This window comes from Myotis myotis, unplaced genomic scaffold (genome assembly GCF_014108235.1).
Source record: "Myotis myotis isolate mMyoMyo1 unplaced genomic scaffold, mMyoMyo1.p scaffold_m19_p_1, whole genome shotgun sequence".
NCBI classification, from domain to species: Eukaryota; Metazoa; Chordata; class Mammalia; order Chiroptera; family Vespertilionidae; genus Myotis; species Myotis myotis.
The window spans coordinates 197,829,425-197,852,195 of record NW_023416313.1 but is presented as its reverse complement, the minus strand read 5'-3'; the positions used below and the strand labels follow the sequence as shown (position 1 = coordinate 197,852,195).

At 39.1% G+C, this 22,771-nt stretch overlaps 1 protein-coding gene across 6 annotated transcripts in view; it reads right to left on the bottom strand.

The window, feature by feature from the left end:
• MPP5 (membrane palmitoylated protein 5) overlaps positions 1-15,171 on the bottom strand; it is a 90,764-nt gene extending 75,593 nt beyond the window's left edge. For 3 of the 6 annotated variants that reach the window (XM_036310313.1, XM_036310342.1, XM_036310323.1), the window contains exon 1: positions 14,979-15,164. The gene's annotated coding sequence lies outside the window, so the exon portion shown is untranslated. Of the gene's footprint in view, positions 1-14,978 lie in introns of all 6 variants that reach the window. The other 3 variants (XM_036310357.1, XM_036310349.1, XM_036310333.1) reach the window with 3 other exon arrangements.
• Between the last annotated feature and the right edge of the window lie 7,600 nt (positions 15,172-22,771).

Here is a 22,771-nt window from a genome sequence, read left to right as displayed (position 1 = left end):
AGAGACTGGACAAAAATCGTGCACCTATGGATGAGGACAGTGGGGGGGTTGGGGGTGTAAGGGCAGAGGGTGTGGCGGGAACCGAGTGGAGGAAAGCTATGGGGGGAAAAAGAGAAACAACCGTAATAATCTGAACAATAAAGATTTAATAAAAATAAAAAAAATAAAATGAATCTCATCTATTTATTAAAAAATTTTTAATGTGGCTAACAGAGGATGAAGCTCTGTGTGAACTGACATGGAACTAAGGCAAGTGAAAAAAGCAAGCTTCAAAATCATGTTTATATATCATCATGCTTTTAGCAACACACAAAAGATATGTTTAAAGTTACTAACAAAAAATACGTTTTCATTTAATATCTATGAAAAGTAAGGATAACAGACCTCTCAGGTCTTATTTTCTATTTATACTTCTGTATTATTTGGATATCTCACAAAATATTGCCGCCCCCTCCCCCCCATTATATTACTCTTTGGAAAGAAATAAAAACACAGAGCCCAGCCAGTGAGGCTCAATGGCTGAACGTCAACCTTTGAACCAGGGGGTCATGGTTCAATTCCCAGTCAGGGAACAGGCCCAGGTTGCACTCGATCCCCAGTAGGGGGTGTGTGCAGGAGGCAGCCAATTCTACCATTGATACTTCTATTCCCCTTTCTCTCTGTGTAATCAGTAAAAAGATATATATGTATACATATATTTTTGTGTGTGTGTTAACCCTCACTTGAGGATATTTTTCCATTGATTTTTAGGGAGAGTGGAAGAGAGAGAACAGAGAGAAACATCTATGTGACAGAAACACATTGACTGGTTGCCTCCTGCAGGAGCCCTGACCAGGGCCCAGATTGGGGAGAAGCCTGCAACCAAGGTAGTGCCCTTGACCGGAATCGAACCCACGACCCTTTGGTCCGCAGGCTGACACTCTATCCACTGAGCCAAATTGGATAGTGCAGTAAAAACATATTTTTTAAAAACACACACAGAAACTTTGTGGGGCATGCAGGAGGCAGCTGATCCATGATTCTCTCTCATCATTGATGTTTCTATCTCTCTCCCTCTTCCTTCCTCTCTAAAATCAATAAAAAATATTAAAAAGAAAGTTCTGGAACCTTTAGACAAAGTTAAGTAGTCAAAATATTATGCCCTGTCGTAGCCATTTGCTCAGTGATTAGAGCGTCTGGCCCATGGACTGATGGGCCTCAGGTTCAATTCTGTTCAAGGGCACATACCTGGTTGTGGCTTGATCCCCAGGCCTGTTGGGGCACATGCTGGAGGCAACCAACTGATGTGTCTCTCTCACATTGTTGTTTTTCTCTGTGTTTCTCCCCCTCCCTTTACTCTCTAAAAATCAATGGGGAAAATATCCTAAGGTGAGGATTAACAACAATATATAGTATATAATCTCTAAGACCCTAAACAATTTCATAAGCAATGCAACTAAGAATTTCTAAATAAAACACTTAAACTATCATTAGAATCATGATTTTTCAATAGTCAGGACTTCTTCTACCACACAAATATAATTATGTTGCATCTTTAATTTAAAAATAAGAGGAAACCAGTTTACTAAAGGAATAATTTTTCCTTTAGTAATAATTTTAATTGTAAGAAAAATTCCAAAAGGGACCACCTACACTTTAAAATGTAGTAACAAAACTGCTGCCTTTGAGAACTTCCTGTGATAGAAGTTCCAGAGCCCTGTCATAATTTTGGCTACCTCTGTTTTTTCATCATTAATAACTCACAATGACAAACCTCACAGAATCCTAATTACAAACTCACATAGCTATTGCTTTGCTTTATAGATGCCTATTCCACATACATTTTCTCTATCCCCTTTAATCTTAGGTGTCAATCCTTTAGTCAATCACTTGTCACAAGTTTCAGGTCTCTAAAAACGTGTAAGAGATTCTAACTTTTGACCTTAAGTGATTTATAGCTTACTAGAGAAAAAACTATGCTTCAAAGGTCAGCAAATTAGTAGATGATTACCTCACTGGTATGCAATTCAACAACTGGCCATAAAAAAGAATAGTTTGTCTCATCGTTGAAGAAATACCAACTAACAATTTCATAGTTATTAGAACAAGAACACTAAACAAAATTAATAAATATTCATATCTACTGTTATCTATAAATTAGACTAACAGAAAGTATTTTCAGGACCAGAAGTAGGGTTGTGTCATCAGAACAGGAAACAAGAAACTGAGAAGGAAGAAGACTGATAAGGTTACAAATGTCACCAAGTTTAGAATCCATTGAACTTTTAGTACTGTAGTAGTGCTGACTGAGGGTATGAGCCATGTTCTGATTTTGACCAGGTAGTCTTAGTAGGCAGAAGAACAAGCGGGTTACTATGCAACAAGAAATAGGAACAGAAGATCAATCTTAAAGATTACTGAACAGCACATTCCCCCTTATCCATGGGGAATATGTTCTAAGATCCCCAGTGGATGGGATGCCTGAAAACGCAGATAACACCCAACTCTATAAATACTGGTTTTTCCCCCCTATACATACATACCGATGATAAAGGTTAATTTAGTAATTAGGTACAGTAAGAGATTAATGACAACCAGTAATAAAAAAAAATAGTTATAACAATATCATAATAAAAGCGTAACATGCTAATTAGACTGGATGTCTTTCCAGACGAAGCCGGGGCTGCGAGGGAAGCCTGGGTACGGGGTGCCGGAGGAAAGTCCGGGTCCCAGGTGCTGAGGGAAGCCGGTGCCATTAGCCAGGGGAAGAAAGGCCTACTCTTGCACAAATTTCGTGCATTGGGCCTCTAGTACTGTAATAAAATTACGTGAATGTGGTCTATTTCAAAATATCTTACTGTACTATATTCACCTTTTCACTTAAAGGAAGCACTTACGGCTTCTCTTTGGCATATCTGAATTGCCAGCATCATTATTCTTGCACGTTAGGGCTGTTATTAAGTAAAATTAGGGTTGCTTGAACACAAGCACAGTTGATCTGATACAACTATTAAGTGACCAATGGGCAGGTAGCATATACAGTGTGAATACATTGGACAAAGGAATAGTTCACATGGGGGAGGGGGACAGGAGAGGGAGAGAATCACACTACTCAGAACAATGTATGATTTAAAACTTATGAATTGTTTATTTCTGAAATTTTCCATTTAATATTTTCAAACCACAGTTGACCACAGGTAACTGAAACCATGTAAAGTGAAACTGCGGATAAGAGGGAACTACTGTATTACAAATCCTCCAGTTAAAAAGGTTACTAAACGATACTTTCATTCAACAGTGTAAGTATCCACTTGGTACAGAAACCTAGATAGTCACTGGCAAGAAAAAGAAACTTAAAATTTAGTATGGAAATTAGATGAGTAAACAGGCAAACAAACAAAACCCCTATACAACTGCAATGCTATTTGATAAGTGCTGTACCACAACTACAGAAAATGCTACAGTTACCTGTAGAGAAAGAACATCCTAAGAAAACTTGTATAAATGGGCAAGAATATAAGACCCAAAACAGATTACACAAAAGGGAAAAAAGTAACCAAAACATTAATACAAGCACATTGACATCGGTAAAATTAAACAAATGGTTTATCTGAACATAAGATTTTAAATCACCTGCAATGCAACTTAACTCTGCAACTATGTCACTTTTTTTAAAGTATATTTTTTATTTCAGAGAGAAAGGGAAAAGGAAAAGAGAGGTAGAAACATCAATGATGAGAGAGAATCATTGACTGGCTGCCTCCTGAACACCCTCCACTGGGGACTGAGCCAGCAACCCAGGCATATGTCCTTGACTGGAATCAAACCCGGGACCCTTCAGGCCATAGGCGGATGCTCTATCCACTGATCCAAACCAGCTAGGGCTCAAATTATGTCACTTTTTAAGCCTAATTAAAAATATATACTAAAGGCAACGTAGTGAAAAAACACCTTAGGGTAATGTTTGAGAAGTCAGTGAGAGAAACTGGTAACACTGAGAACTTAATCTCACTACATATGTAAGCTGTTTATAAGTAGGGCAACAAAAATTGTTTCCCCCCACTGATTTTCACTATTATTTCAGAGATGAAAAAAACTTTACCTCAGCAAACAATTACAGTTATTCATTACTGACTCAGTCTGATAACTGATTCACACAATTTCTGTAAAATTGCTTAATCAACATAATCTATTAAAACATATTTATTAAAACGTAATGCAGTTTATTGCAACCTCTGCCTCTGATCTGTGCAAGAGTACAGATTGTTTTTGGAGAGAAGAGTTAAAAATCTAAAATCAGCCAGGCTGGTGTGGCTCAGTGGCTGAACATCAACCTATGAACTAGGAGGCCATGGTCGAATCCCTTTCAGGGCAAATGCCTGGGTTGTGGACCCAGTGCGGGGTGTGTGGGAGGCAGCCAATGAATGGTCTCCTCTCATCATTGATGTTTCTATCTCTCTCTCCCTCTCCCTTCTTCTCTGAAATCAATAAAAAATGTATTTTAAAAATAGTAACAAAAAAATAAAAAAATCTCAAATCAAGTTCTAGCTTAAGAGAAATTCGGAAAGGAAGAAAAACAACTTTCTGAAGCCTCACTTATATCCCAAACATTACTCAAAAATGATTACACATATATGGGTATTCTTTAAGTGCAAACCAAATCCTAGCACAGCACTTAACTTTGGTGTATTCATAGAAGGCAGTCTACTATTTTAAATGAATGAAGTCTTAAACGCACTTGTGAAGCACACAAGCAAAATATAGAAAGCCTACTTGTTAGGTCACATCAAAGTATTGTTAATACATTTTAAGTGTCATCATCAAATATTTTCCATGACAAATGAAAACATTCAATATATGAAACAAATTCTCAGGTTTTTTTTAAAAAAATTATTATTTTTATTTATTTTTTTTTTAGAGAGAGAAAGAGAAGGGAGTGAGAGATCGATTTGTTGTTCCACTTATATATACATCCACTGGTTCATTCTTGTATATACTCTGACTGGGGATTGAACCTGCAGCCTTGGTGTAGCTGCACAATGCTCCAGCAAACTGAGCTACCTGGTCAGGGCCCTCAGTTTTTTTATGTAAAATTTGACTATTGTAAAGGAAGCTGTTAAGATAACCATAATTCAAGACAATTCAGCTATAAATATAAACAGTTCTAATTTCTAATATTTGGAATAACTAATTAGATATACTAAAAATTGTCGAAAATCTGAATGAATCTCCTTAATTATTTCACAGTCAATTTGTCAATATGCCATAAAACACGAGGGGTCGAGGGGTCGGGGGAGAAAGCAAATACCAGTACTTATTAAGTATCTACTATGTGTCAGATTAATTTGCTCAGTGCCTTTCTTACTTTATTTTAACCTTTTCAATCATTTTCCGAGGTGGCTACATGTTATAGTTGACCTAAAGTGAAGGCTTGGCTAAAGAAGTAACTTCCCAACTCAGCTGAACCTAAGGCTCTTTCAACTACATTACTACAATTATCTTCATTTCTCCTGCTGACTTTTTGCCTAAAACAAAATTAGGCAACCTAAGCCCACAGAGCAAATCAAGCACACCCTGTTACTATAAATAAAGTTTTATTGAACATAGTCACATTCATTTGTTTGCACTTTGCACTATAACTGCAGAGTGCAGCACTTGCAACATAAATGATATGGCCTGAAAAGCTTAAAATATTTACTATCTGGCCCTTTATTAACAGCTGTAAACCTTCTGCCTTAAAGGATCAAAAATGCCAACAACCTCAGAGGCCTCAAAACTTCAATGTTTAGGGTATTTGAGGATAATATTAATCTAAAATTATATGAGACAAAAGGCCAAATTACTTGAATTTATAATGGCTAAATCACATAAGTTCAAATTTATAAAAATGATAAAATTAATCAGCTTGATTATGAATCCTTCTTCTTTTTAAAATTTTTATTTACTGATTTGAGAGAGAGAGAGGAAAGAGAAAAACATCAATTTGTTGTTCCACTTATTGATGGATTGTTTGATTCTTGTATGTGCCAAAACGGGTGATTGAACCTGCAACTTCGGCATATCTGGATGACACTCCAACCAACTGAGCTATCTGGCCAGGGCAATAAACCCAGATTCTTTTTAATTAAACTGTTTTCTGTAGTCTGAATCGATGTAGGAAAAACCTCACAATCCAAAAATATTAAATATATTTAGTTAGCATGCATCTTTTTACCATGCATTCACATTTTTGTTGCTGTTAATCCTCACCTGAGGCTATTTTTTCCATTTTTTTAGAGAGATGAAGGTATGAGGGAGAGGAGAGAGAGAAAGAGAGAGAGAGAGAAAAACATCCAGCACACACCCTGACTGGGGCCAGGGTTCAAACCTGCAACCAAGGGATGTGCCCTTGACTGGGAATCGAACCTGAGACCCTTTGGTGCTGGAGCCGACACTCCAATCACTGAACCATGCCAGCTAGGGCTGCATGCACATTTTTCATGAAGGAACATCTCATAAGAAAACAGACCCTGGCTTTTCCTTACACATACTGTATTTCATATTTCATTTCACACATTTTTAATTTAATACATTCACTGAATTCATTCTACTCTTACTGAGCCAAACATTTATCTGATTACTCAGGGTCTATAGTAGATTTTCTGATGGGAAGAAGCAGCATGTTTTTGTTGTTGTTGCTTTTTAAATTTCCATTATTATCCCAAGTAAAATATCCTTCATTCAAATTATACTTCACTATCCAAATACATTTAAACAACTTGTCTAAATTAACCCAACAAAAGGACTGCATGATTACAGTGATACAAATGACATTTTCTTTCTTCATTTAGTAATTTTAAACAAGAGTCCTCCGGTGGTAAAAGCATAGTCCACAAACTCCAGCACAGATCAAGAACACTTAACTCCTACCAACATGTAAAATTTATACAAGTGTTAATAAATATCTTGATTCCTTTGACTTTATGAACACTTTAGCTCACAAAATCTTATATTTGGTTTCCTTCTTTATTTTTAAGAATAAATTTTAATATATTAGTCAAAGGAAAATAATCCAAAGTGATTTGTGTTTGAAACAACTCTGGAGTTATTCCCAGAATCATGTTAGGCTGGTTCAATATTTGAAAATTACTTAATGTAATTCACCATATTAACAGATTAAACAAAAAATCTACATGATCACCTCAACAGATGCAAAAAAGGCATTTGACAAAATTCAACATCCATTCAGCAACCTCAGAATAGAAGGAAACTTCCTTAACCTGATTTAGAGAATCTACAAAATAACCTACAGCTAACATTTTCAAGATGAAAGACTGAATCCTTTCCCTTTAAAACTGTGAATAAGGCAAGAATGTTACCTTTCACCATTCCTATTCAATATCTCACTTGAAGTCCTAGCCAGTGCATTGTCAAGAAAAAGAAAAGGCCTTCTAAGGCCAAGAGACAAATGAAAACATGCTCAAAGTCACTAATCATCCGAGAGATGCAAATCAAAATAACAATGAGGTACCATCTCACACCTGTCAGAATGGCTATCAACAACAAATCCACAAAAGGCAAGTGCTGGAGAGGTTGTGGAGAAAAAGGAACCCTTCTGCACTGCTGGTGGGAATGCAGACTGGTGCAGCCACTGTGGAGAACAGTATGGAGTTTCCTCAAAAATTTAAAAATGTAACTGTCATTTGACCCAGTAATACCACTGCTAGGAATAAATCCCAAGAAAACAGAAACACCAATCAGAAAGGATACAGGCACCGCTATGTTCATAGCAGCACAATTTACAATAGCTAAGATTTGGAAACAGCCTAAGTGCCCATCAGATGAGAGGATTAGAAAACTGTGGTACATCTACACAATGGAATATTACACTGCTGTAAAAAAGAAGGAATTCTTACCATTTGCAACAGCATGGATGGAACTGGGGAGCATTATGCTAAATGAAATAAGCCAGTCAGAGAAAGATAAATATTATATGATCTCCCTCATTTGTGGAATATAATGAACAACATAAACTAATGAACAAAAAATAGAACCAGAGTCATAGAAGCATTGAACAGACTGTAACATATGAGGAAAGGTGGGGGTGAGGGGGTAAGAGATCAACAAAAGGACTTGTATGCATGCATATGAGCATAACCAATGGACACAGGCAGGGTGAGGGCATGTGCTGGAGAGTGGGGGAGAGGTCAATGGGGGAAAAGAGAGACTTACATAATACTTCAAACAATAAAGAATTTTTAAAAAAAAGAAAAGAAAAAGAAAAGGCATACAGACTAGAATATACATGTCTCTAATGATTACATGACTCTCTAAGAAAATCCCAAGAAACCTAAAAAAACAAAAACACCTCACAGAATAGATGAGTTTAGTAAAAACTCAGGATACAAAACCAATATAAAACACACACAATTGTATTTCTATATCTTGTCATGATCAATTGGAAGCCTAAGTCTTTTTATTTTTATTTTTTTTAAATATTTTTTATTGATTTTTTTACAGAGAGGAAGGGAGAGTGATAGAGAGTTAGAAACATCAATGAGAGAGAAACATCGATCAGCTGCCTCTTGCACACTCCCCACTGGAGATGTGCCTGCGACCAAGGTACATGCCCTTGACTGGAATCAAACCTGGGACCCTTCAGTCCACAGGCCGACGCTCTATCCACTGAGCCAAACTGGTCAGGGCCTAAGTCTTTTTAAATGCTGACCATTTACAGCAGGACCAAAAAATAGAAACTTAAGTATAGATCTAACAAAATATTTGCAGGATTTATACATTGAAAACTAAAAAGCACGTATAAAAGAAATCAAAGACCTAAGTAAATGGAGCAAACACCATGTTTACAGATTGGAAATCTCAATTTTGTTAAGACGTCAATTGTCCTCAAATTGAACTACAGATTAAACACAAACCCAATGAAATCCTAACAGATTTTTTTTGTGGATATCGACAAGCAGATTCTAAAATTTATATGGAAAGGCAAAATAATGTTAGAATTTTTTGAAAAAGAATAAAGTTAGAGAATTCACATGACCTGATTTCAAGATTTTAAAGCTCTAGTAATCAAGACATTGTGATATTGTCAAAGGATAAACAAACAGACCAATGGAAAATAAGCCTCTAGAAACAGACCCACACAAATGTAGTCAAATGTTTACCAAAAGACAAAGGCAATTCAACGGAGACAGGACAGTCTTTTCAACAAATGGTCAACCCAAACCTCTCTCCATACAAAAATTTACTCAAAACAGGAAATAAACATAGATCTAAATGTAACATATAAACCTTATAGAGGAAAACATAGGAGAAAATCTTTGTAACCTTGGGTTAGGCAGAGTTCGTAGATACAACACCAAAAGTGAGATCCATAAAAAATAATAATAATAATGATACTTTGGACTTCACCAAAATTTAAAACTTCTGTAATTCAAAAGACATTGTTAAGAGAATGGAAAAGACAAGACACACACTGGGAGAAAATCTTTGCAAATCACATAGCTAACAAAGGAATATACAGAACTCTCAAAACATGACAGTAAGAAAATCAAATTTTAAAATGAGTGAATATTTGAACACTTCAACAAAGAAGATACAGTCAAACCTTGGGTTCTCGAATGTCTCCCATCTCAAACAATCTGGTTTGCAACCAAGTTGTTCATGGAAAATATGGCTTGGTTGTCAAACAAAACTTTGGTTCTCGACCGGACAACCCTTTCAGGCTGATACCCGTATGATCAGTGGCGCAGCTCAGGCAGCAAAGGAGAGAATGTGAAAGCATGAGTCAGTTTACTACTAAATCTCACGTTGTTAACATCTGAGGAAATTGTGCTGTGAATACTTTTGCAGGATTTTGTTTTTGCTGCATATTACTATTAAACTAGAGGCCCGATGCACAAAGATTCATGCAAGAATAGGCCTTCCTTCCCCTGGCTGCCAGCACTGGCTTCCCTCCGGCACCCAGGAACTAGGCTGCTTCGCTCCAGCCACTGCCGTCACCTACCGGGGGCGTGCTCTGAGCTGCGCCACAGCCACTGGGAGCATGCCCCCACCCCTGGTGTGTGTCCACTGCGGCTGGGGGCGGCATGCAGTCCCCTCCCGCCCATCTGCGTGTACAGCTCCTCCTGAGTGGTGGTGATGCAGCCTCCTCCTGAGCTGGTCGTGACACCTGGCTAATTTGCATATTACCTGTTTTTATATATAGATATACAGATATGTAGATATATAGATATATAGATATACAGTAAGTCACTATGGGTCCTAAGGTTAGTGATAGCAGCAAAGTGAAAAGGAAAGTTGAGAGAACAATGTAGAACTTAAAAAAGAAATAACTGCAAAGTATAACAGAGGTGTTCACATGTCTGATTTGGCTACTGAGTATGGCTGGGTGAAATCCACAATTAGCACCATTTTAAAACATGAAGAGGTCATCAAGAGTGCTGATGTTGGGAAAGGTGTGAAAGTGCTCTTGAAACAACCATCACAGGCAACTGAGAAAGGCTAAAACAGGAAATCATTTGGGGGTCTGGAACAGATTAATTCAATTTACCTTATTTCTAATGGGAAAAATGATTCAAATTTTGAACAAATCACTGACAGCCTTTTAGAATGAATTAAGTTCAAGAACCAAGTTCCACTGTATACAGAGGGCACCATATACCTGAAAAGATGCTCATTGTCATTAGTCATGAGAAAAAAAGCAAGTAAAAACCACAATGAGATACTGGATACATACATACTAGAATGACTGAAGTTAAAAAGATTTACCATACCAAGTGCTGTTGAGGATGTAAAGCAGGGGTCCTCAAACTTTTTAAACAGGGGCCAGTTCACCGTCCCTCAGACCGTTGGAGGGCCGGACTATAGTTTAAAAAAAAAACTATGAACAAATTCCTATGCACACTGCACATATCTTATTTTGAAGTAAAAAAACAAAACGGAAACAAATACAATATTTGTATTTGCATGTTGCCCGCGGGCCGTAGTTTGAGGACCCCTGATGTAAAGTAACAAACACTCATACATTGCTGAGGAAAACACAAACTGGTTCAGCCTCTTTGGAAAAGTTTTACAGCATATAGTTTGCTTTGCTGCTGTAATAAATTACCAGAAACTCAATGGCTTAACACAACACAAATTTATTATTTTACATTTCTGTAGGTTAAAAGTCTGACTCAGGAATCCCAGGACAAATAAAACCAGCTGCATTCTTTTCTGGGGGTTCTACAGGTAATCCATTTCCTAGCTTTTTCCAGTTTCTACAGATCTCTACATTCCTTAGCTTATGGCCCCCCTCCTCCATCCTCAAAACCAAGAACACTATCTCCCTGGCTCTGCTTTCCTTGTTGCATCTTGTTATCTGACTCTACTGCTTCTCTCTTTCCCCTTTAAGGTCTGTTGTGATACTTTAGGCCCACCTGGATAATCCAAGATAATCTCAATATTTTAAAGTCAGTTGATTAGCAATTTTAATTCCACCTGCAACCTAATTTATTCACAGGTTCCAGAGATTAGGATATACTTGTGGGACATTAATTCTGCCTACAACAGACAGTTTTAATAAAGTTAAACATACACTTATCATCTGACCCAGCAATTCCACTTCCAGGTGCTTATCCAAGAGAAATGAAGACATGTTCACACAAAAATCTATTTGTAAAGATTCACAGAAGTTTTATTCACAGTAAAAAACACACATAAGAAAAACCCTGAAAATAACTCAAATGTGTTTCAACTGGTGGATGGGTAAACAAAGTGTGGTACATTCATAAAATGTAATACTATTTTCAGCAATGGAGCTGAAGAAAAACTGCTGATACACTCAACAGCATGAGTGAACACAAATGTATTATGCTAAATAAAAGAAACCAGACTCAAAGTATTTCACTTATATGATATTTTAGAAAAGACAAACATCATTAGTTACCAGGGCTCATTATAAAAGAGAAGCTCAAAGGAATTTGGGGTGCTGAAACTATTCTGTATCTTGATTTTGGTTGTTGCATAGCTTTATGCAATTGCCCAAACAACTGTACAATGAAAAGAGTTAATTTCAGTCCTAACCGGTTTGGCTCAGTGGATAGAGCCTCGGCCTGTGGACTGAAAGGTCCCAGGTTCAATTCCGGTCAAGGGCATGTACCTGGGTTGCGGGCATCCCCGGTGGGAGATGTGCAGGAGGCGGCTGATCGATGTTTCTAACTCTCTATCTCTCTCCCTTCCTCTCTGTAAAAAAAATCAATAAAATATATTAAAAAAAAAAAAAGAAAGAAAAGTGTTAATTTCATTTCATGTAAATTAAAAACAAAGTTAAAATCTTTCTGAAAGAAAGATACAAATACATCATTTTCCACGAATAAGAGTGGCAGAAATTTTTAAAAATCTGGCAATGCCAATCTAACAATTCCAAGTGTGGGCAGTTACTGCAATTTAAGAGGATAACCTGGCTGCAGTTAAATTGAAAATGCACATCAACCGATGGCCTAGCAATTCCACTTACAAATATGTATACATTCTAGGAAAATCTTCACGCATGTGCTCAAGCAGACATGCACAAAGATATTCATTGAACATTGTTTGAAATACTAAAAAACTGAAAACAACCCTCCAGTAGGGGAATGAATTAATTGTGGCTAGTGGTTATTTAAAAAAGGGAAAAAATGCATAAGGAAAAGAATCAATCCTGATGGCTACAAATGTGATTTTGAGAAGGGTAACTTATTGGTTTGTTTATTTAACAATAGTACATATTGAAAAGAGCACCATACTTGGAATCTGGAGATAAGCAGTTAGCATTTATTTCCAACTTTGTCACTAACTAGCAGTCAGACTATGGGCTACTACATAACCTCACTTTTCCTGGAAAATTAAAAGCAAGGCTATATAACCACTAAGAGAATTTCCAACTCAATAATTCTATGATTAAGTACATAATAAAAAATTATAATCTAAAGCCCCTACGTAGAGAAACTATTTTTCCCAGACATCATGAAATCAGAAACTATCAGAGAAATAGGACATCTTTGTATAATGACACATAAAATGGACCAAATTTCTTGGTATATTTTTGATGCACTTTTTAATCAAGATCACAAATTCAGAAAGAACATATAAACAGCTCACCCTCATGTAAAACATATACTCTCTCTTATTTCAACATTCTAAAACAAGTTAATATGAGTGAGCCCACCTTGTCAAGTTCAGGTCTGTCTAGCCAAAAATCATTCAAGCACATGGTAAGATTCACTTGCTTTTAAAACATAAAGATAGCCCTCGCCGGTGTGGGCCGCAGGTTAGAGCTGCGGCCTCGCACTGAAGGGAGGGTTAAGGGTTCGATTCCTCCATTCCCAGTCAAAGGCACTACCTGGGTTTTGGGTTTGCTCCCTGCCGCTCCCCCGCCTCCCCATCTGGGCACCTGCATGTGTCTCTCTCACATGATGTTTCTCTCTCTCTCCTTCCCTGCCTACCTCCCTTTCACTCTCTCTGAAAAGCAATGGAGCCCAGCCGGTGTGTCTCAATGGTTGAGTGTCGACCTATGAACCAGGAGGTCAGGGTTTGATTCCCGGTCAGGGCACATGCCCAGGTTGCGGGCTCGATCCCCAGTAGTGGGCATGCAGGAGGCAGCCAATCAATGACTCTCATCATTGATGTTTCTATCTCTCTTCCTCTCCGTCTTTCTGAAATTAATAAAAAATATATTTTTTAAAAAAGGCAATGGAAAAAATATCCTCAGGTGAGGATAAAAGACACACACAAAAACATAAAGAAAACATGAACTGTTTTGTATTTTTGCCTGGTTCACCTATAAAGACCTTACATTATAATTTTATAGCTTCAGCCTGCTACAATAGTTTAAAGAGCCTTTAAAAACTTATCTTATGCCATGTCCACAGGGATCTAGTGGGAAAAAAAATCAGTACTTCGTAATCCAAAAAAATGTTATTTAACAATTTCATTACCACCAATACTTACTCTTCAAAGACACCAATAACCAACATGTCATTTGTTACTATTGCAGAATTTAATAGGTTATTAACTTCTGGCATAATTAGAATACAATCATTAAGACATGATATAACTTTTTTTAAAAAAAGCAGAAATATTAACGTCTTTCACCTTGTCAGTAAAACCAAAATTTTAAAATTCTTGTTCTACAGAGTTTCCATATCTAAATTCTTACAATTCTAAATGCGTACGGAGACAAAACATACACTGCATACTTGTAAAATCCTCCTAGCTATCAGATTTTAATTTTAGCGCTAACTGCCAAAAAACAACACACCTTTCGACCGAAGCCTAAATTCCGTACACATGACTGTATGCCAATCAACTAAACACAAGGTGCGTTATTATTAGGAAGTTATATAATTTGCACTAAAGACTGTTTAAAACGCCTTTCATTAAATGCAGCAGCTTACAACAACTTACAGGCTTCAAAGTTCACCTAGTAAATGATCGGAAACTATTTACGAGAGCAGGATTTTCTTTCAAAGTGGTCACAAGGAAGGAACTGTTTGTTTATTTGTTGGAAGAACGTAACGAGCAGCCGAATACCAGGAGCTGAGTCAGGCGGAGGAACGCTGACTGCATTCCGTCTTCTAAAGGAAAGTGTTCGCCCGGCCGATTTCCCGACCCGGCCCACAGGGAGTCCCGGCCGGGGGCCGGGGGTGCAGAGGACCGGCGACTCCTAGCCGCGCCCCCTGCCAAGTCGGGCCGGCCGGGCGGCAGCCCCGCCAAGGTGGGTCCCCCGTCCATACCGTCTGGACCGGGGTACTGGGTACAGCAAGGCAGCGTTCCTCCAAGGGACAAAGGTTGGGCTCACGCCCTCGGCGACGGGCTGCGGATCCCGCTGCGTGGGGCAGCCCGTCGAGCAGCCGAGGGTCCCCCCAGGGCCCAGCACCCAGCGGTGGGGGAGGGGACGAGCCCGGCGCCCCTTCCCCGCCGCGCGCCGGGGGGACCTGTTGATGAAGACCTCCCCAACCGAGCCGCCGCCGTCCGTCTCTTACCTCTGCGCCACTGCGGCCGCCGGTCCTGCTGCCGCAGCCGCCCCTCAATCCTGCAGAAACCACAGCTCCCCAGCGGCACTTAAGATACCGGATAAAGAATCCAGAAACTCCCGATTCCCCACCTCACAATTCCTAGTCCCCGCCTCCGCCCCGCCGCCAGCCGCCGCCGTCTCCGCCGCCAGCGACTCCGCCTCAAGACCGCGCGAGACCGGCCCCCGCGGCCGCCGCGAGACCGCGCACGCGCTCCCGGACCCGGCGTAGCGGGCGCGCCTATCCCAGTCTCTCCTGGGCGCGCCCCGCCCGCCGCTAAGCAGAGAGGCTGGCGCTCGTCGCCCAATCCCGAGCCGGCGCGGAGAGAGGGCCCGCTCATTGGTCAGCTCTGCAGCTCCGAGCGGCGGGTCGCGCGCATTTGCGCGCCTCGCAGTATAAAAGGCGAGCAGCTCCGGGCTCGCAGGCGTAGGCAATGGCTTTGGCGTGGAGCCCGTGGGCTACGTTGTGTGCGGACGCGAGGTTTCCCTGAGGCGCTGTCGGGAGCAGGTGGATGACTGTCCGCCTCTGAAGAAAATCTGATTCCCCATGAGGCCACTCGTCCTGTCCTATGGAACACGTCACACAATATAGCATTTGTTTAAAACAGCACCAACAACAAAACAAAAACCAGGACACACTTACAGGTAGTGTCCCACAGAAGAACTCTCTGCCGCTGCAGAATCCAAAAAACTATCAGCTGGGATCGAGTACTGCAAACCAGAAAGGAAGAATGCCAAGGGCCACAGCTGTTCCACAAAACCCGAGTAAATGGGTTTAGAGTTACCTGGAACAACAACCCACATCCAGTGCAAGGAAATCCAGATAAACAGTCTCCGGAATTTCCTAGAAACTGTTGGGCGAGGGGGACGGGTGTGTGTGTGTGTGTGTGACCTATTTTCTAAGTTCTAAAATGCATGAAATAACAATTCAAGAAGCCTCCTCTAGCTCCTCAATGAATTTTACTTCTCTAGCTCAGGATTTCTCACCTGAGGGCTATTGACATTAGGACCACATCATTCTGTGTGTGTGTTTTGTTTTTGGGGTTTTGTGTGTGTGTGTGTGTGTGTGTTTTTGGGGGGTGGGGGCGGCCTGTGCATTGTAGGATGTTCAGCAGCACCCCTGCTCCCTGCCCGATGCCGGTAGACCACTACCCCATTATGACCATCGAATATGTCACTAGACATTGCCCAAGATCCCCTGGACGCCAAAAATCATCTCCAGTAGAGAACCACGGATCCAGCTGTTTAAAGAATTCTTTAAAAAGGAGTCTCTAGTCGCCGGTGCATTCCAATTGCCTGGCTCCAAGCAACTGTGCATAGCACCCTACCCACCCGAACTCTCAGGCTCCCTAGGCTTGCTTCCCCGGCTGCTTGGCCTCCTCGGTCACAGGGCCGCACCCTAGTAAAAAGATGATCGCTATCTGTGCGAGATAGCAGCTAATGTTCTCCAAATATGTGGAAATTCCTTTGTCAAATGCTATACAAACGTTAGCTATTATTTTTACTTCCCAACGTATTTCCTTTTAAAAGAGGGTAGACCCTATGGCAAATAAAAAGTTTATTTTCTGGTGAATAAAGCCATGCCCAGAATCCCAAATTACTTGGCCTTGTGAAAAAAAGAAAAAGATAATAAAAGAGGAGGAGGAGGGCGGGGGAGGAGGAGGAAAAAGTGAAAGAAATGAAAGGTAATTGGATTTGAGTTTTAACTTTGATGCTAACTAGCTCTGTGATTTCAGAGCGTGAAAATTTCCTAAACTATTCCTAAGTTTACTTCCCTAAATGTTCTCATCCACAATATAACGGGTTAACTACATATTTTTTCTAGCTTTAAGATTCTGGTAGCCTCTGCATATGGAATCTAACATGGATAGCATAAGGAGTTAAGAAAATATAATTTCATCCCAAAATAGAATGAAATGGGTAATCTGTGCTTTAAAACCCCACCAGAAGAGTTGTTCGTCTTTGTCACAAGGCAGATTCACCCACAGAGTCACCCTGACAAATTTGTAACTGAGTTTTTCGGGTGAGTAGTGAAAGCCAAACTGTAAAAACAAGTGTATGGTGGAGAGTAACCATAGGAAATACCTTTCCTCCTTCCTCATCTTGGCGTCTGCTTAGCCCATCATTTGCCAACAGCCTCTGTTACACGTCTATGTAATAAAATGTTCCATTTTATTATGCTAAAGGCTTAGGGGAAATATATTAATATTGCATTTCAGCCATTTGCAACAAGTCTGAAATCTCAGTTTTCAAGATTCTACCATTCCCTATTATATGTGAAATCCTTAACTTAAGGCTATTATATCCCTTTGGTTTTATCATCTCTATGTACTAGTGAAAGCCAAAGCTTTCATAACTGAATTAGTAGCCTAATCACTTCTGACTGTATGAAACAGATGATCAGAAATGATGTCAATTAAAAGAATGCTCACTGATTGAGATATAAAAGAAGTTATGAAACAAGTCGTTATTACACAAGTATCTAAAAATTTTAAATACCATAAAAACAGAAAGCAAACCAATAAACCATGAATTTTTCTAACTTAAGTGGGTTTAGTTATTATCGTTTTGATGTTGTAGAGTACTTCTTAACTTTCATAAATCTAGCTAAAATGATTATGTCCCTAAGCTAAGAACATTACACAGTTGTTGCCATGTGGAATGGGAAGTCCTACTGTCTTTGGTTTGTTTAGCATCAGTGTCATTCAATACAGGTGTGTATCATTCAACTCAGTTGACTTCAATATTCACTCATTAATATATATATAAAATATATATATATATATATATCTCGAATACTTCTTATGTCTAAGTACTATGCTGTAGAGAACTGAAACATGGGACAGTCCCTGTCCTGGAGGTGGGGAAAGGGACAAGATAAAACAAGTCCATAAACGTAAAATACAATATAATAAATGAAAATAAGGCTCAAAAAATGGTAAAGTCTTATATTAGGAGAAGTTTTGCTATCTAATGAGGAGGGAGAAGGACAGAGAAAGAAAAGACACCACTATTGAAAGACCCACAGTAATAGGAAAATCAAGATCTTATACATGCCTTTTAAAAAGATAACACTTTTTATCAATTTGAATGAGTGAAGAACACAGAGAAAAGCATGGGCTTATTATGGGAACAGCAAGTAGTCAACAATAACTTCAGAGTAGCATATTCAATATTTAGAGTGTTAGTCATTTATCCCGCTTGTTTGTGTGCCCTTGGGTGGTCCTGTGCTAGACGGGGGATGTGTAGACAAATGAAATATGGTCCAGGAGACGTTCTATTTTGAAGAGAGGGGGCAGGTATATTTGGAGCTTGGAAATAGTTTCTAATAAGAGAAAGACCAAGACTGAATCCAAGAGAAAGGATATCAGGTTTTTTCTCCTAAATAGAGCAATAAAATTACCCATATCTTTTTCTCACTAAGTACCCAATCAAAACTCTATTTTTGTTTATGTAATAAATCTCAGCTACCACTTTTAATTCATATCCACACATGAATACCTCTCACTGGGTCTGGGGACGTATCTGCTGAGCTCCAGAGAGTTGAACTCCAATGCTTCTTCTATCCAGTCTTGGACTCACTCTGATTGAGATTTAACTCCATCGCAGCTTCAAAACAGCCTTTATCAAGGTCACCTGTTAGAGCCACTTTGTTAAACGCAAAGGTCAGTGTTCAGTCCTTGTCTTCCTTGACCTGCCAGCAAGCATTTGATGCCATTGAGCATTTTCTCCATTTTGTCCTCTGGGCTCCTGACCACGCTAGCTTCTCTACCTACACACTGGAACCTCCTTCTCAGTCTTCTTTGCTGGTTCTTCCTGATCTCCCTGATTGCTAAAAGTTGGAGTCTCTCAGGCTACACTTAATATTTTACCTCTCTCTGCCTGGGTTTGAATCCTAGTTCTATCACTTGCTAGCCGTTTGATCAGAAGAAATTAACTTAATTTCTCCAAGATTCAATTTCCTTACCTAATAATTGATGATAATATAAGTAGCTACCTCTTTTAGTGGTTGTGAAGACCAAATGAATCTATTTATGTAAAGCGCTTAAAACATGCCAGGCACTATATACATTAATTCTTTGTACTTGTTCTTATCATGTTCTTTATCACTCACTACCTATGTGATTGCATCTGGTCTCGGTTGCTTTAAATTCTGTTTATACACTGTCAACTCTAATTTGTCTCGAGCCTAAACCTCTGTCATAACTCCAGAATCATATATTCAACTATTAGGCTCAACACCTCCATTTGATTTTCTAATGATTATTACAAATTGAACATGCCATAACTTTTTATGTTTATCTAGATTTCTTCATTTCAATATATGGTGACCTCACTATTCCAATTGGTGAGGCTTTCTTTCTACTGTAGACGCAATCCAGTGGGAAATCCTCTCATTTCTACCTTCGTATCCAGAATCTAACCACTTCTCATCCACCCCACTGCTACCACGCTAATAGGCTCTTTTGCACTGATATCTTCTCAATACTGCAGCCACCATGCTGCTGAATGTATATATTTTAGCTATATGACTTTGGACAAGCAACTTAACCTTGCTAAGCTTCACTTTGGCCATCTGTCTGTGAAACAGGGAAGTAGCAATATCCTCAGATTACTGTGAAGATGGAGAATGCTTGCAAAGCATAGTATAGATTACTGGCAGCTTTTTGAAAATGATAAGTGGTGGCTATTAAAAATTCAAACTATATTTTTGGATGGAGACTGCCTGTAGTTTCTTTATTTTTAAAAGTATGGGGATTAAAAATATAAAAAACTCTGAAATGGCGTTCGATTCCATAAATACTGTCTCTCAGGCCAGGTGCGCAGCTAGAACACAAAGATGGAAAGAACACGGCCCCTCCTTCAAGGATGCCACAGGCCCAATGTTAGCAGCAACGTAGTGTTGGGTTAATGTCCAAATGAGAAAGGTAAAACCAAAGAGAATAACAAACTTTTCCAATAACCCCAAAGAAGCCCTATACGTGAAAATTGAGTTTATGAATAAAAAATCTTACAGTTATGTATATGCCTCTATCTTCCTTTAAAATTGATAATGCACAGTAATTAAGGTTTAAGAAATGAGGTTGACATAGATTTAAGTGCTTAATGGTTGGTGGTAGCCTTTATTTCTGCCACATGGAAGACACCGCTTTGTTTTTTTCCTTGTGTTGGCTGTTATTTCTTGAGCTGTGCTTGTTTTTTAGTTTAGTAGTTTGTATTTATCTGGGAAATAAAAAAGACAGAGGAGTCAATTCAATTAATTCAAAAGTCTAAAATAGACAATTAAAGTTATTTCTGTTAAATAAAAAACTTATAAAAACTAAATATGCATAAAATAAGTGATTATAATAAGTAAAATTATGCTTATAATCCAGCTTTTCTTCTTAATATAAGAATAAACATCCTTTGGACAGATAAGTTTTTGTTTTTTACAGGTTGAAGCAATGTTAAAGGAACCTCTACATTTCTTAAAATTTTTGTTTGAAGCTATTTCTACCCATGTAAGAATCTAATAAATCAAGATATCAAGATTAAAAGAGTATGGGCTTTTATTCTGTAAGAATTATAGATATATCATGGAATTATTTTGTATCTAAACTGAGTCCTAAAATAAGTCATAGGTATTACAAGCTCATTGAAATAAGGGGCCAAATAACTTTCACATTACTTCAGTTGTAATATGAAGTCTTTTTTCACCATTTAAAAAATTGTCTATCTTTGCCCATACATAAGCAATTCACAGTTTAAATATTTGAGAGCCATTTTTTAAAAATCAGAAGTCAAGATTTAAATGTGGCATGTATATCTTTTCTTGCCCTTTTTTGTATTTGTAGTTCTTAATAAGACCCCAATATTTGAAATTTCATTGCTATAAAATATATCAATTAAAGGATGAAATCACAGAATATTGGATTATCTTTAAAGGATTTTCTCTCTCTAAATTGTACACTATATAGGGTGGAGCAAAAGTAGGTTTACAGTTGTGAGTACATGAAACAGAAAGGTTATTCTTATATTATTTTTATTAATTATTGTATTATTTTCCATACGAACAACTGTAAGCCTACTTTTGTCCCACCCTGTTTTGAGAGCTAGCAGGACCTGGGATTCTCTCTAAGTGGATGTAGGAACCAGCACATGTCATCCTGAGTGACACCCTTTCACTGTCCACCACTACCATCTATAATAATAAAAGGGTAATATGCTAATTAGACCAGACATCCTTCCGGACGACCTTCTGGATGAAGCCAGAGCTGCGCGAGGGAAGCCAGTGCCGGCAGCCAGGGGAAGGAAAGCCTATTCTTGCACAAATTCCGTGCATTGGGCAGAAAAACCACAAAAGCATAGGCACAGACTAAGCAGTGTATGTGAAGGCCAGGGGATTACTGTGTGGGGGCATTTGTTATTTTTTGGCCACAATGTTTTCCTCTGGTGCATAACCTCTGGCCCATGGTGTGCATCTGGGTGGGGCTCTGTGAATAAACTAGGTACTCAGCGCTAACCTAGCTGACTTTAGTGGCAGCATGACAGAACGGGTAAAAGAAGGGTGGGCGCCTCCATTATCATCAGATCCCTAATGAGATGCGCATGGGGTTCCTGCCAAGGCCACTCCTGGTTCTCCAACCTTCTCTTCAATTCTACAAACTCAGCCCCTAAGTGTACACATGTATGCATGGGTACACACACACACACACACACACACACACACACACACACAGTAGCTATGTTGTGGGAGGCTGCTGAAAGAAGTTCATTCGTAAGTAACTCACTGTCAAGCTAGCATCCCAGAGAACTTTAGAATAGTAGGCCTGGGCCAGCACCTGCAGCTATAGGCTGCAATGTGACTAAACCGTGCAGTGTACAATTTACACAACTGTATGTAACAGCCTACTAGGTGCTCTATAAATATTGTTATAACTGTGGTATGAAAGAGAGAGGGTTTGGCTGTGTTGGCTAACCTAAGAAAGCAGGTTGGGAAAGAGTGTGATGAGGGAGGCAAAGAGGAAGAGGAAGAATGAGAATGGAAGAAATCACGTAAAAGCAGCTTCAAGTAATTCCCTTCCAGTGCCTTATCCGAGGCTCCTTCTTTTCCTGTGGACTTACAGCAGAAACCACAACCAACCCTCAACATTCCAGTCCCCCTCTATTGACACTACAATAGAAGCAATAAGGTTCAATGTTAAAAGATTCGATTTTTTGACAACTTTTTGTGAAAGTGTCATGTCTGTCCTTTATCTATAGGGATTTATAATTGTAAAAAATTACCTTTAGGTTGTCTTACATGTCTTTTATCCATTGGTCTTTGCTTTTTCTGTTTTACTTTCCTCTCCTCACATCCGTTCCCCTGAGAAAAGGGGAGACAGATGAGGCACAAGTTCGAGGAAATTAGAAGAGGCTTTGACATGAGGGGAGAGAGACAAAGGGCAAAAAGGAAAATAGTAGGGACAGGGGAAGAGAGGGGGAAGTGAAGAAGAAAGAAAAAAGTCACAAGCAGGAGAGAAAAAAAGCACAGAAAGAGAGGGAACGTATTCTGGGTCTTAAATTCAAATGATGTGCCAGCCATCTCATCAAAAATGTCTTTATTCTTTCCAATGGAGCCCGTTGTTAAGTTTCACAAACAGGTTTCCTTTAAGGTCCTCCCACCCTTTCTCTTTTTAGCCTCGGTTTTATCAACACAAAATGACCCTGCCCATTTAGGATTCGGAAGAATTTGATTCGTAATTGGAAAAGAAAGGCTAGTGGGGATGGGGAGGACGCTCCCAG